At 38.5% G+C, this 15,992-nt stretch overlaps 1 protein-coding gene across 2 annotated transcripts in view; it reads right to left on the bottom strand.

Moving 5' to 3' along the window:
* RAP1A (RAP1A, member of RAS oncogene family) overlaps nt 1–13,161 on the bottom strand; it is a 101,214-nt gene extending 88,053 nt beyond the window's left edge. Inside the window, exon 1 of one of the 2 annotated variants that reach the window (XM_070941570.1) lies at nt 13,008–13,161. The gene's annotated coding sequence lies outside the window, so the exon portion shown is untranslated. The remainder of the gene's footprint in view (nt 1–13,007) is intronic. The other variant, XM_070941571.1, reaches the window with a different exon arrangement.
* Between the last annotated feature and the right edge of the window lie 2,831 nt (nt 13,162–15,992).

The following is a 15,992-nucleotide window of genomic DNA, read 5'->3' as shown; positions in this document are numbered from 1 at the left end:
AAAAATGCTGAAATGATGTAAGGAGGCAGCACTATGAGAATTAAATACATTTATAGAATACTTTGTCCTTTGCTTTGGACCATTTGATGGACCAATAAAAATAAAGCCAAAAATGAAACCATATTTATATTATCCTACCTATATGCCAAATGATTTCGGAGGAAAACAAAACCACTGTACTGCTAACACACTGATTAGACCTCATTTTAGCTCAAAAGTACGTACCATGCCAGATCTAGAAGCCGTAGAATAAGATTTCTTTAAAAGGATCCAAAATAAGATATTAAAAAATTTGTATGACTAATAACATAGGACATTTCCTCTCATCCCTGAATTTAAGGTATTTTTTCCTCTTATTTTTTTAATTTGCTGTTGTTGTGCTAGGCCTACTTATGAAGTAAAGGGCTTGACAGAAGTGGTGTCAGAGTCTCAGAAACTTTGAGAACTTCTTTACTAGCGCAGAAGAAAATTTGTAATCTCACCCACTTTTAAAGTGCTACTCAAGGAATACAACTACTTTAGATTTAAAACACTGGAATGAGAAAAATTACAAAACTAGATCCTACTGTAAATGCTGGAGGGAAAGCATCTGTCTCCAACAATGCAGAGAAGGAACTCCATTGCTTATTTCTCCTGTACAGATATTTCTTATTTACCTAGCACAATTAGGACCAGCAACCAGGGTGGATAATAATCAATGATTTTTTTAAAAAAAATAAAAAAAAATCAGATTTTTTTTAATTTAAATCGGATTATTTTAAATAAAATGCTTTTTGAGGAAAATATATTACCATCCAAAGGTTATTCCATCATGAAATAAAGATTAGTTTTTTAATTATGTAGAATAAGGCTGTATATGTTTAATTTTTTTGGTAAATAAATTCCATTAATCCATTCACAATGTCATGCTCTTCCAGAGGTTTTTGTAAGATTATTGGGCAGTTTCTCTGCCTACAAGATATTATCAAAGATGCTTGGTTTACTTTTGCAGTTCTCAAAACTGAATTTGACTCAGCAGAGATCACGTGCCTCTTCTTCACAGCAAAAATGTTATAACATGAACAGAGTTGAGAAAAAGACCTTAATCCTATTGTTCTACAAACCTATGAATACGGAATCAACCCCTTCAGTGCTAAGTTTCAAGAAGTTCAGTGAATAGAATAGAAACAATATTTTTCTGATTGTTTGGAGTGGAATAGATCTGCACAAGAAGAAAGTGAAACTAAGTGTGAGGAGGAAGGGGCAAGCAGACAAGCAGTACAAAATGAAAGTGAAACTTGCTGAGCACAATACTGCACAGCCACAGACAGACAAGTCTTTGGATCTTTTTGTGTGTATGACCTGAGGTTTATCACATTCTTTCCTTGGAGGAAAAAACCTATAATGGCAGCAGGCCGTAAAAGAGACCCAGTTTGGCAATATTTTAATGAAGTTCCTTTACCTATCGGTAAGGCAGACATGCGTGCAAACTGTAAACTGCAGACTGCAAAGAAATGCAAGGCCTGGTGGCCCGAATGAGGCAACATCATGAGAAGTGCTGTGATGAAGATGACCAAAGAAACACATTTGAACAGGCAGGATCTTCAGGTTGGTAAACATTTTTATTGAATCATATTTCTAAAGACTGCCTTGAACTGTCATGTTTGAGCAAAATTATATTTCTTATTATTACTGCATGTTACTGTCATTTGGTACAGTTATGAAGAAAAGCAAATATTCCTTTTGGGGCAGTGCTGTGTACAATAAGCAGAAATTGTATAAACAATAAAATAACAGCATTGACTTTTTTGTTTAGGGGAATTCATGGATTCTGGAAACTATCCACCTTCAAGATCACCATCCTCCTGTTCTACAGTTTCAGAGTTATCCATCCAGGATAGTGCTTCATTAGCATCATCATCATCATCATAAGATATCCACAGCCACATATCACTATCACCTAAAATAAAGAAAAAACCCTTCCCTCCTGGAACCACCATAGATAAGTTTGTGATAAAAACTAGCAGATTAGAAAAAGAGTTAATTGATGAAAAAATTGCCCAGTTTGTTTATGCAACGAACTCTTCTTTCCGTCTGACTGAGAACCCACATTTCATTAATATGGTTCAGTCACTGAGACCAGGATACAGTCCACCCAGCAGAGCAGATGTTGCAGGGAAACTGCTGGATAAAGTGTATGACAGAGAAATGGAGCAATGTGCAACAGCTCTGGAGGGTAGAATTGTTAACCTAAGTATTGATGGGTGGAGTAATGTCCACAATGATCCTATTGTATCTGCTTGTATAACAACAGAAGAAGGGAAAGTCTTCCTTGCACAAACAATTGATACATCAGGAAATGCACACACAGCAGAATACTTACAAGAAGTGGCAGCAAAAGCTATAATAATATGTGAACAAAAATTCAAATGTCTAGTACGCAATTTGGTCACAGACAATGCTGCAAATGTATCCAAGATGAGAAGAAATTTAGAAGAGCAGAAAGGGAATACAAAGCTAATAACATATGGTTGCAGTGCTCATTTGCTGCACCTCTTAGCCAAAGACTTAAGTGTTCCAGAAATAAAGACTAATATTGTTGAAATTGCTAAATACTTCCGTAACAATCATTTTGCTGCAGCAGCTCTGAAAAGGATGGGTGGAACCAAGCTAACGCTCCCACAAGATGTTAGATGGAACTCTATGGTGGACTGTTTTGAGCAGTATATCAAGAACTGGCCTATTCTGATGACAGTTTGTGAAGAAAATCGAGATAAAATAGATGGCACTGTCACGGCCAAAATCCTCAACATTGGGCTTAAGAGAAATGTTGAACATATGCTGAGCATCCTGAAACCCATCTCTGAAGCTTTAAACAAAATACAGAAAAATAGCTGTTTTATTGCTGATGCTGTTGAAATTTGGAAGGAACTGAGTGAACACTTAAAAACAGAACTACACATGGACAGAATTAAATTACAAGCATTAAAAAAACGAAGGGGACAAGTACTGTCTCCAGCTCATTTTTTGGCAAATATTGTCAATATCCAGTATCAGGGTCAAAACTGCTGAGGAAGAGGAGTTAGCTATGACATGGGTATCCAGCAATCATCCATCTGTAATACCAAATATAATAAACTTCAAAGCTAAGGGGGAACCATTCAAGAAATATGTTTGCTGAAGATATTTTAAAGAAAGTCACACCAGTGAACTGGTGGAAGTCACTTAAGCACTTGGATTTAGAGACTGTTCAAGTAATGATTTCACTTTTAATAGCAGTAGCTTCTTCTGCAGGCGTTGAAAGAATATTCTCTTCCTTTGGACTCATTCATTTTAAATTGAGAAATCATTTGGGACCTGATAAAGCAGGAAAGCTTGTTTTTCTTTTCCAGATTATGAACAAAGAAGAAGATGAAGATGACGAGTGAGCTATAGAGGACAGTATTTAAGTTTTTCATGTGTAGGCTGGGCTGACAGTCTAAGTTTCTTAAAATATATCTATTTTGTTTAGCCAAATTAGTTAGCAAACATGGATGTTTGTTTAAGCAAATAACATATGCTGTAATGTTATTGTTTCAGTTGAATAAATCTATTTAAATTGTTATTATTAAGGTAATGATTATTTTTCTCCTTCCTAAGTACAACAGAAAAGTTGTCCAAATATGAATGATTAACCTATTAAACTGGGGATAAAGAAACTAATATGAAAAGTTGTTATTCTAAAAATCTACTTGCATATTAGTTATACCAGCAAGAATTAGTCTTTATGTAGAAAACTATGATTTAAATCAAGCCTTACTGACTAGTTAAATCAGTTTGATTTAAATCAAATCCATCCTGCCAGCAACCCAGTTGTTAAATGAGGTGACAGCTAGGTGAAATCACAAGTGTGCTTATGATCTTATTTCAGCTTTACAGACCTGTGAACGTCATATATGTGAGAACTGGTCACAAGTTAATATTTTTATCATTACTATAATTGCAATTATTCACTAAAGCAGCCCTTAAACAAGGACTATCTGTATTCTACAGCTTTTTTAAAAAGAATTAAAACAGTTATGATGTTCAAAAAGAGATTATCGCTTTAGCTTTTGTTTGCCTAACCTTTATTCATAATAAAACAGATCAGAAAAGCAGAAGTTGTGCTATGACCTTGATACAGAAGGGTTTTTTTTTTAACTTCTACTTGTATTTTTGGAGAAATCTGTGAACATTTCAGTCATTTTATAGACCCCCAGACTAACTCCCCTCCTCATTCTCATAGGCTTCAAGGTCTCAATATCCACATTTACATCATATGTGGTTGACCTTGGAATGTAATATCCATAAATAACAAGATCTACTTGTACTGGTTAAAATAGGAACTACAAACGAATAAAGCTCTTTCCCCCTTTCTCTGGAAGGAAAGAAGAGTGGAAAAGAGAGATACAATAGCATAAAACTGAACATAAAGTTGTGCCATGAAAAATAAATAGAAATAGAGAACCGTGAAAGTATATAGTCTCACTCACTTTGGACTATAGGCCCACCATCTTCTAGGATATGATATGGGACCCAACATTTCTTAGGAATGTGACCTCAAAGGGAAATTAAAAGTAGAATGTAAGTACCGTAAATTTTCCACTCTTGTCCTCCTAATCTGCTCAGTCGGGCAGTAAAGTCTTTTTGACTAGTTTTGAAAAGCTAAGCATAGTTGAATGTAGAATAATGAAAATCAAGAATCAAGAAAGAAAATCAAGAAAACCTGGAAGAACATGTTGGTTAATGATTTCCATATTACAGGTAGTCCTTGACCTACAATCACAATTGGGACCAGAATTTCCATTTTAAGGAAGGTAGTTGTTAAGTGAGTAGTACCCAATTTAAGATCTTTCACTGCAAATCGCTAAAGTTGTTAATTGAATCATGTGGTTGTTAAACAAAACCAGTTTCCCCCATTGATTCTGCTTGTGGAAACTGACTGGTAACATCACAAATGGTGATCAGATGACCCGGGAAGCTGAAACCATTATAAATACATACCAGTTGCTTAGCTCCAGAATTTTGACCATGTGACAGAAGGGAGGCTGTGACAATCATAAGGGTAAGGACAGATCATAACTTACTTTTTTTCAGTGCCACTGTAAGTTTGAACAGTTGCTAAATGAATGGTTGTAAGTCAAGTACTACCTATATTCTTAAGAAAACCATATGAAGAAGTCCAGAAAGTCACCAGGTGTGAATTGGACTTGAAGGAGACTTCATCTTTGATCTCTGTCTACAATTAGCCTTTGAAAGTATGAAATTTTCTCATTCACATGATGCAAGTGCCACCACGTTTAAAGGAGAAACAGTAATATTTAATTTTATATTGGCATATCAGCCAGTCCGGTCCAAAGTCATGCTGGTTTTGGCATTAGTATATTTACAATGTAACTGACAGCAACCAACTTCATTTTAGAATATTGTACTCTATTGAAAAAGGTTTTTTTTTAAGAATATAATTCTGAGGATGGGGGGCTGGAGATTGAACTGTATTTTTCAAATATAATTTTATTCTTAAAAAACTCACATAGTCAATCTTTCACAGAAGGAATCACTTCAGATGCTAACTTTAGTACTTTAAACGTAACTGGAAAAATTATAACTCTAAATTGCTAAGATCCACTCAGAGAAGGGGGATTTTTTTTTTCTTTTGTGTATTTTAATGATATATCAAGTTTCCAAACAAGGAAATTGGATAGATTCAGTTCTAGATTTGTTTGCAATCCACAGGGATTTATCAAATCCAGGAATTGTTGTAAAAGCACATATGTATAATTTGAGAAGTAGTTAAGAATAGAGACTAAAAGTTATAGAAAAGTTGCTTTTCAATAAAGAATAAGAAATACTTCCAAGGAATAATATCAAAATTCTTATTTTGCATCCTATTAAATCACAATCTACTTCCTTTTTATTATATCATGCAATACCAAATAAATATCACTAATCATTGTTTCATGAATACCGAAAACAGGGACTAACCACAATTAAGTTTATTCTAGCCAAAATTCTTATCTTCAAGCCAGGTTAGTCATTAGCATTTGAGAAAAATACTACATGAATTTTCTAAGAGAGATCAAGGAGTCAACAGCTCTTTTTTCTGCAGTGATTAAATCAAGGTGACTGTCTCATATACAACCCTTATGAAAGATAAATTAAAACCTCAAATATTACATCATTTCCAATCAAAGACATGCATTGAAATTATTGTATGAATATGGCAATAGTAATAGTAATAGTAATAATGATTGCAATAGTACTTAGACTTATATACCGCTCCATAGTGTTTTATACACTCTCTGGCCATATTACAACATCAGCCTATTGCCCCCAACAATCTGGGTCCTCATTTTACCTACCTCGGAAGGATGGAAGCAGTAGTGGGATTCAAATTTTTTTACTACCAGTTCTGTGGGCGTTGCTTGGTGGGCATGGCATGGCTTAGTGGGCATGGCTTGGTGGGCGTGGCAGGGAAAGGATACTGTAAAATCTCCATTCCCTCTCCACTCCAGGAGGTTACTGCAAAATCCCCATTTCCTCCCGATCAGCTGGGACTTGGGAGGCAGAGAATAGATGGGGGCGGGGCCAGTCAGAGGTAGTATTTAACTACCTCTGTAGTTCTCCGAACTACTCAAAATTTCCGCTACCGTTTCTCCAGAACTGGTAAGAACCTGCTGAATACCATCTCTGGATTGAAGGCTGAATCAACCTCATGCCCCATCACAATCGAACACCAGACTATGGGCAAAGTTAACCTGCAATAGTGCATTCTAATCACTGCACCACCAGGTTTTTTTAAAAAAACTAAATTTGAAAAACAAAATACAATTCTCTCCCCCCCCTTCCAGGAATAGAGGGGTGTGTGTGTGTGTGTGTGTGCGCGCACGCGTGCCTTAAGGCTATTTAGTTATTTAAGCACACCTATAGATATTTGGGTGGTATAATTCATTGCCTTCTTTAGTAGTGGGCAACCCACAAGGTATCCAGAACAGATCAAGTCTGTGCTACTGAAATGATCAAACCACCACAATTATGGAATGAGAAGCAGCTGTGACAGAACTGCTTATCCATCTGAGAAATAGACAATAGAAACAAATACAGGAATTCTTTAATTCAGGAATGTGCAAATTGAAATCTGATTGAAATGTATTTATTCAGTTTCAGTTTCTGGTATATATTAAATTAGATGGGGAGACAGCCTGGTCTTGTGATACTTTCACTGATGTAATCAAGGGCTCAAAACATCCTCTCCCATGTACACCAACTGGAATGACCTGATCTAGGAATATGCAGAATCACTCTGTTAAGGTGTTTCCCATTTCCAACAGGGACTGCAGGGGTTAAAGATAAAGAATACTATCATTAGTATCATGCAACCAGAGGAGACCATTCTCTCCATCCAGATCCTTGCATAAATCATTCACCAGAGAAACTAACACTATTTCTCTCCCACACCCAGGCTTGAATCATGAAAAGAAGAGATTCAAAAATCTTCCCTAAAAAGGAAGACTGCAGACAGAGATGTTGTCCAATACAGTTGATCAAAAAATGGTTTCCTCAAGAGTGTGTGCACTTCTGTCTTCCTCAGATATGTATTAATTACCTTCCAAATCCAGCCCAGAGGTGGCAGAATTCATTAAGCAGAGAACTCACATCTATTTGTTTTTTTCAAATAGGATTTACAACTGAGTCTGATTCTTAAATCAACTTCAGATCTTTATATAAAATGTGTGCTTATTTCTTCAGTCTTGTTTCAATGCATGCAATTTTAACCTTGGTTAACCTTGTATTTATAAGCCTTTCTATTTTCTGACTTCTCATCTTTCAAAACTACACGGCACATTCAACAATATTTCCAACATGGGAAAATAATTCATTGCCACTCAAAGACCCCTGTTGAGAGACGTAGCTATTCAAATTGAATGAATGAATAAATGGATCTATTAAATTTGAGAGAATTTCATTTTCCTGCTCTTAATAAGCAAAATTACAACAGTGGTGGCACAGTGACTAGAATGCAGTATTGCAGGCTAATTCTGCCCATGAGCCTGACCAGACTCCTAGTCAAGGTTGACTCAGTCTTCTATCCTTCCGAGGTCAGTAAAATGAGGACCCAGATTGTTGGGGGCAATATGGTGACATGTCTAAATCAATTATCAATCATGGAGAAAGTAAAACATCCACAGAATACCACTACTCCATAGATACTGAAACATTTATCCCTTTGAAATTCTGAGAATTCATCAATGTTTTAGTTAGTTCTTATCAAAATCAAAGAAATATCTGTTGGATGTACAAGTCATTAGATTCTTTAAAGGAAAGATGGCTTATCAGTAAACAATTATTCTTTGTCTCAAAACTTCCTGAAATCATAATGTTTGTACTTATGAAGTATATTTAATTTTAATGTTTTCCTGCAATAGGACATGATAGAACTAGGAAGTACAGTCATAAATTTTAGTTCAAAGAGTGTAAGAGCCTCTTCAAAATTCTGCAATTAGAAATAAATAATGATGTATAAATGCACATTTCTAAATATTCAAAGAAAAAAAAGTTTTGTTATTGTTGTTCAGATACTATAGCTGCTAAATTCAGTTCTACTTTATGCCAGCAATACCCTTCTGGGTGTGGGTGAGGCAAGAAATTTGTACCATTTGGCATATCAGAGCATAATCTTTTTCAGTGCATGGCGACAGTTCTGACACTCTTTATACAAAGAAGCATACAAAACTATAAACACAACATGTACAAATAAACTAGCCACTCCAATATCTGCATTGAAACACAAATTAAAAAGTGTGTGTGTGTGTGTGTGTGTGTGTGTATTAGCAACTCAAAAGAATTCATTCTAGTAAATATACTTAGAATATTATTACATTGTAATCATATTAACAGAACTAAGAATTAACACCAACTTTTCTGCAAAAATCTAGTACTCTAATATAGCTGCCTTCTACAAAGCAAAAAGTTAAGAGAAACTGTATACAAATATGCATCTCGTCATGAACATAGGCATGCATTTATGCTGTAAATTCTAATGTGAAAATTAAGTTTTATCTTCAACCCTTAAAAATATTACCAATGCAATGCTCCAAAGAACACTTATTCAAATTCAAGTAACTGCAATTAACTTTTCACTTATCACATTCTCTACTATTCAGAAATAGTATTTCCTTAATTATTCTGATCAAGGTCCTCCAATCTATCTGGGGAAGGGAGACTTTGTCAGTTACATATTTATTGAATACAATGTAATTGTTTTGTTTTGTTCCTAAATTATAACCTATACTAAATAGCAGAGATCAACATTATGACTTTCTGAAACAGCAACCACTGTTCTGTTGAAGTGTCAAGCTTTGTAGAAAATAACATGTATGAAAATAGATCTGTTTACAGAATTAGTTGAACACAGGACTTCCTGTTTTAATTCAGCTCCACCTTAAAAACTACATATGTTCTACTGACATAAATACATTTTCTCCAGCTTTCTAGTCTGGTGCTTTAATCACTAGACCAAAGTGGCTTTCAAACTGATTGATACAAGTATTGTAACTGTTCTTACACTACTTTATTTCAGTGGAATTTGCACTGCTGAACTTCTCACTGGAATGTTTTTTGGTATAAGTATCAGGGTTCAACATATCAAAATAGTTCACTGATTTGAAAAGTAGCACTTCAGTGGGTTTGGGTTAACTAAAAGGAAGCTGAAAATCCCTTTCCCATCCATGCTATTTTAAACTGTTTCAATAAGTAACATGGAATAATTAAAACGAAGACATTGTGTATTGAATTCTCACATTCAAACTGCTGCTGTTAAACTCAACTACAAATACTAAGGTGACAAGTAAATGCCATGAAAACTGACAGTTCTTGACAGAACATTGTTATGTTCTGAAATCTGAAAGTGTTGTAAACATATAACTAGTTTTGTAAACATGAATTATTCATTTGAAGTTTTTAAAAACCCATACATAAATGTTACTTTATTCTAAACTATTCTAAAAATATTTAGTTTTAATTGACAGTTTAGGTCTGATTTTAAGCATCTCAGACATCTGCACTATTTCCAGTCTTTCTACAAATAACAAATATTGACACACAAAAAAATATCTCATGGATTATTACTTTAGAAAGTTAATTATTCTGAAAGTTTTACAATGAGAGAGAATATAATCTTGCCATTCGTCAATACATGCAGCTTGTTAAGATGCTTTGGAACTTCAATGGGGGTCTATATGAAGCAATCTACAAATCTGTGTTTATCTAGATAATTAAACTTTAAAATCTACACAAACAAGATTTTCCCATCCCAAGGATTTTTTTAAGTACACACATGATGGACTGGCATGGGGTACTACTCAGGAAGGAAATGATGTACATGGAGAAGAATTATACTTCCCACATATTAAAATAGAAGACTGGCATGAAGCGTAGACAATGTGACTGCCCTCCTGTCTTGTGACATACTGCAAATAGTATACTGCATTTCCCTTTTTGGAGATGTTGTTGGTATTTCAAAATAGGAAATCCTACCAGTATAGATAGGAAACTGTATTAATGATCAGCTAAGCTCATTTTTCACATTCGGAACCCAGTCATTCCCGATCACACCGAAAAAGAACATTCCAAATGGAATATGTTCAAATATTATCAGCTTGACAAATCAGTAATAATTCTAGTTTCCATTAAGCAAATTTGGTGGTTAGGGCACCAAACTAGTAACCGTGAAACTGTGAGATTTAGACCAGCCTTTGGTTCAAACTAAGCCAGCTGGGTCACTATGGGCCAGTTTTATTCTCTCAGCCCTGAGAAGAAGGCAATGGCAAAACACCTTTGAAATCTTGCCAAGAAAAGTGCAGGGACTTTCCAGGCAGTTCCTAGCAATTAATATAGACTTGAATGCATTAAACAATAACTTAAAGTGCTAAATATACATTTCTGAGTGGATTCCCATTGAATTTTTGCCTTCCAATCTTGCCACTCCAAGAATTTAAAAAAAACAAACACACACCTTCATGCATCTCTAACTTATTTGGTAAAATAACTAGTTTTCAGGAGACCCAAGGCATCTTTGCTTTTATGAATTGCTCATTTTTTTTATTTCCATGCTTTAGGGAGAGTAAATTAAGAGGCTGTACAAACCCATCAAATGAGTCTAATATGCACTTGGAATTCAAGGCTACGGACCTTTTATCTTACCATAAAGTCATGGCTGAACCAGCCAGGTGATATCACATCAAATTTGTTTTCTATGAGAAAAATGACCATTCACTAGAAATGCAAGCAGCTGCTCAGATTCCCCAAGCCAGAAATTACTATAACTTGAATAATTTATAATTCATTCTATGGACAACTCAACACAGAGAATGAGCCCCTGCACCAACCCCATACTGGATGGTATCTATGATAACGGTAGAAAACATCTCTGGTTTACACAGACTTCAGTTTAGTACTGCTTTCAGCCACTGCAATATTCAAAAGGCAGCTTGCTACAAAGTTTACAGCTGGCAGGAAGTTATTGGTTCTTTCAAGGAGAGAGCTATTCATCTAAGGCAGACAAAAGCAACTGAAGTTAAGGAATGTCTTTTGACCCAAATGGGGATCCTTAGCAAAACTGCTATTGCAAAAGACTGTGCTAAAAAGCTGTGCTAAAGCTGAAACAGGATGGCAGCAAAGTGCCAGCAATCTTTCCCCAACCACAAAAGTTCAAAACAGAGAAGTCAAAGAGTCCAGTTTCTTTTCCTTACATGTTACATGGGAGACGTGGGGAAATTCTGTATTTTACTTCCTCATTAATGAAACCAACCAGAAGCAGAAATTCAAGGGAAGGGGATGAGAGGAAGTGGAGTCTTTCTGGCAGTAATTCAAGTATTTGGCATTAAGAACCCAGCATGCCAGCGACTTCAAAATAATAAGTTTGGATCCACCAGCACATCAAAGCGAGTTGTCACTAGTGGCTGCTGGAGATACAAATAGAAGCAGAACATCTTTAGCTAGAAAGGAGATTGCAGTACAACTAATTAGAATTAAAGTTCTGTTGTTATTCATACCCTTATGTTCAGGAGACCAATGGCAATGTCAGCCATACTATATTGTTCCAAAAACTACCCTCAAAATGCTTGGCACCTACAGTGTGGTCACCAAAAAAAAAAAAAAAAAAAGGAGGAGGTCCCTTTAGTCCCTGGATTTCTCTGTCCCATAGAGAAAAAAAAATCACATCACAGCAATAGTCCTTTCTATCTAGAGGGAAGGACTACCCTTCAACCATGCACAGAGAGAGCCCACTTTTCGGGGCAGAAAAAAGGGCAGAAATCTCCATCCTGCCCTGAAGAAGCAGAACTAACAAGCAAGAGAGAGAAGAGAGGCAGCGACCTTCTCCAACTAATGGGGAAAGGTATCTGCGCTGTCAAATCGATCAAAATAACCTTTCCCCCCCTTCCTCCTCCTCCTCCCTCACCCACCCCGCACCCGGCACTCCTACCCCTTTTTTGCCTCCCTCAAAAGAAACGTCGGAGAACTTCGCCACTTTAACCCCGTATTCACCCACGACTCCCCCATCGTTCAGGAACTTCCCCACCCCCACCCTACCCCTCGCAACACTTCCCCCCACCCCACCCCCCACCCCGACCGCAAACACGCACACGTTACGTGCACTCCGGGGCAGCTCACTCTCTGGCCCGGCTCCAGCCTGGCTGTCAGAGCCTCTCCCACCGGAGCCCCCCACCCCCACCCCCACCCTTTCTGCTGCCGGGGTGCAGTAATTTCGCTGCCGCCTCGCTTCGGGAAAGCGGCGGGAGGAAGACGGTCCTCTTCCTTTTCTCCGGAGGCAGGCAGACACCCACCACTCCCCGCGCCCGCTTCTTTCCCTCTCGGGCTCCGAGCCAAGGCGAAAAGCTGCAGGGCCCCTCGGCCTGGCTGCGAGAGAAGGAGGCGACCGGGCCCCGCACAGGAGGAGAAGCCCGAGCAAACCCCGCCACCGCTTCCCCGCTCCTGCCGCCCCGGCTCACCCCGTTGCCGCTGCCTGCCAGGGCGAGCCCAGCCGCCCCGCTGCTTCGCTGCTTTCCTTCCTTCGGCTTCTCGCTACCTGCCTGCCTTTCTCTCTTTTTTTTTTTTTGCCTTCGCTCCAGGCTCGGTGGCTCCAGTGTGCGGCGGTGGCGGCAGCTCATGCGCTCCGCCCCCCCACCCTTCCTCCCTGGGATTGAGGCGGGGCTCTAGAGCCGGCGAGGGAGGAGCGAGAGCGACGGGCGCACGGAAGGCGGAGGAGCAGCGCGGCAAGTCTGGGGCGGCCCGGCGGAGCAAGAGTGAGGCTCTGCCGAGCTGCGCCTTGGCTTCGGCACGCTGATTTCCTCCCCCCCCCCCCACCTCCCAAGGGTGGGTCGCTGCTCGCTGTTTGCATGGATGACGTCCGACCGGCAGCTCTTGGTAGCGGTGTCAAGCTGCAGTTTTAAGTCGCTTCTCGTCCACCAGAGCGGGGCCGGGATCCACTCACGGGTTGGAAGTCGTGCTGGAACGATTCCTCCCCACCCACGGAAACAGCACATGCGACCCCTGCAACATTTCCTCGTTCCCTTTATGGGCGGAGGGGGAGTGGGGGGGGGGAAGGCAGCCCGTTGTTCCTATCTCCTGCTGCCGTCAGTTCTGAGCTGAAATCTCCAGACGTGCGCTAGTCTAGCAGCAAAAAAGTTACAATTGTCTTTGTCTCTTTGCTCCCTTCTGGTGGCCGTCCGGGCAATTTGCAGGCCAGCTCTTATTAACAGAATCGCACTGCAGTAGAGTAGCGAAAAGTGCTCACGCGCAGTTTTCGGGGTGCACTTGAGCGACCCCTCTCTGTGGGCAGCGCAATTGCAACTTCCAGAGCGGAAGATACTCTTGTAAGTGGTGTTTTAATATTTTATTTTAACCACCTGTCTGTTAAGATGCCCAACCAAGAAAGAAAAACATTTAATAATACTAATGTTGTATTTAAATTTTAAACAGCAGACCTGTCACTTTCGAGTACTGTCAACTACAGAATAAGAAAACAACTTTTCCTATCCCATGATTTTTGTGATGATTAGCAATCAAATGGGGTGACCCTCCTGCATTATTTCAATAAAAATTAATTTAAAATTCAGTTTTAATGAATTCGTTTGGTCATTGTCCTGACTTGTGAGAGTGAATCGAACCTAACACATCATCTAAGGAGTGTTTTTCAAACTTGGCAACTTTAAAATGCGTGGACTTCAACTCCCAGCATTCCCCATGCTTTAGATCAATGGGATTTGTAACCCACAAAATGCCTTGCTCCTTTCCCCAACCTGATGCCATGAAGATAGGTTGGATTTTAATTCTTGTAACTGCTAGCCAGCATAGTTTTTGACAGAAGTCCAACCCATATGGAACCCATTGAGTTGGAGGAGTTTGTCCAGCAAAAAGTGAAAAGAGGAAGGAACATTCCTTGCTTTTAATTGCTCACTTACCTTTTCCTCGACAGTGGAGAAAATGGGGCCCTCATCAAAGGAAAATAGGAAAAAGCAGTTTATGTTTTCCTAGATGAACACTAGCTAGCTTTACCTGCACTTTCCCTCTCCAGATAACATGATGGAGAATGTGAAGTTTTTTGGCCCCAGTCCACAACACCAAGCAGGGCTATGCCTGCAGTGGAGGGTCACTTGATCATTGCAAAGTGCAAACAGAAGTATCATGCTCTTGTATGTACTGTCTGTATAAATGTCAATTTCTGGAATGAAAACATTTCCACAGTAGAGAGATATCTGGCTTAGAATCTTTGTTTCCACATGCTTTTCTGCATAAAATAATTCCTTTTATGGAGCATTCCACAAAGGATCAAAATATTACAGTACCTTTTTACACTTACACTGCATGATGCTGCAGAAATACATCTAGTTCCACAACAGTAATTCGGCTTCTATGTATATCTAGTTTTGACGGCCCATTTAAATGTCATTTGCAGAGTGAGGTCTTAGAAGTCCCCAAATTCATTTTACACAACCATTTGAGGCCAATTCGAGGTTGAACCTGTCACATGAAATGCTGCCAGTCCATATGCGCCAGCATTTTCAGCATGGATAAGTTATTGCATCCATTTCAATTTAAAAGGATGCTTGTTGGAGTTAAAAAGCAGATTCGGTAGAACTGATCTTTTCCTTGTAGCAAAATACATCAAATAGGTGTGTGGAAACCCCAAACTTAGTCAAACTAAGCCCTAATCACCTGCTGTCCATAATGGATATTTTCTTCCTTTGACAACAATGGAAACTTTAATTGTGAAAACTGAGTGGAGTGCAGGAGAGGGCATTCTAAATGAATTGTAAGGGAGGCCAATGAATAAACCACTTTTCTCTACATTCATTTCCCACTATTTCTTTTTTAAAAAGTCACTTTCACCCTGTGGCATGAACCTTCAATGAACTATGACTTAAACTCAGCTTTCGTAATATTTGTAGCACTTCACATGTCTATGTTAATATCTGTATGATCTTGTTATAGATGTTCTATCAATCAAGAGTCATTCTAAAACCAACTATGAGTTAAACTGCTTATATTCTGGGGGGGAAAAAACCCAGAGGGCCCCCAATCTAGGTCGCTTGTTTCCTGTTTGAAAAAAGAAAAATACCTTCTTGCAACCACACAAGAAAACAACTGAGATTATTTTTTGGGGGGCGGGGGAGCCTGAAATGAGGCACCCATCCCAATCAGGAATACTTTTTTAATATGGGCATGTGAGAGTTTTCCCTGGTCAAGTTGCATATATCAACGTGTGATATTTGGTCTTCACTAGGTTTCTCTGAACATAACTCCCAAAAATGCTTAGATGCCCTTATTGCCGGCAATATACTAGGCCTTCTATTTTAGGCCCAAAATAAACAGAGAGAAAGCCTGTAGAGTTCAAATACAGTCATGCAACCTCCTAAAACTTCAGTGAAAACAATCATTCTACTGTTGTCCAGAGGGAAAATAGGAAATACACCTTGAACATTCTGGGCTTGGTT

Source organism: Pituophis catenifer, unplaced genomic scaffold (assembly GCF_029215685.1).
Source record: "Pituophis catenifer annectens isolate HBS135680 unplaced genomic scaffold, rPitCat1.0.hap2 SCAF_3, whole genome shotgun sequence".
Lineage (NCBI taxonomy): Eukaryota > Metazoa > Chordata > Lepidosauria > Squamata > Colubridae > Pituophis > Pituophis catenifer.
Note: the sequence above shows the minus strand (reverse complement) of the source record. Positions and strands in the feature narration are given on the sequence as shown.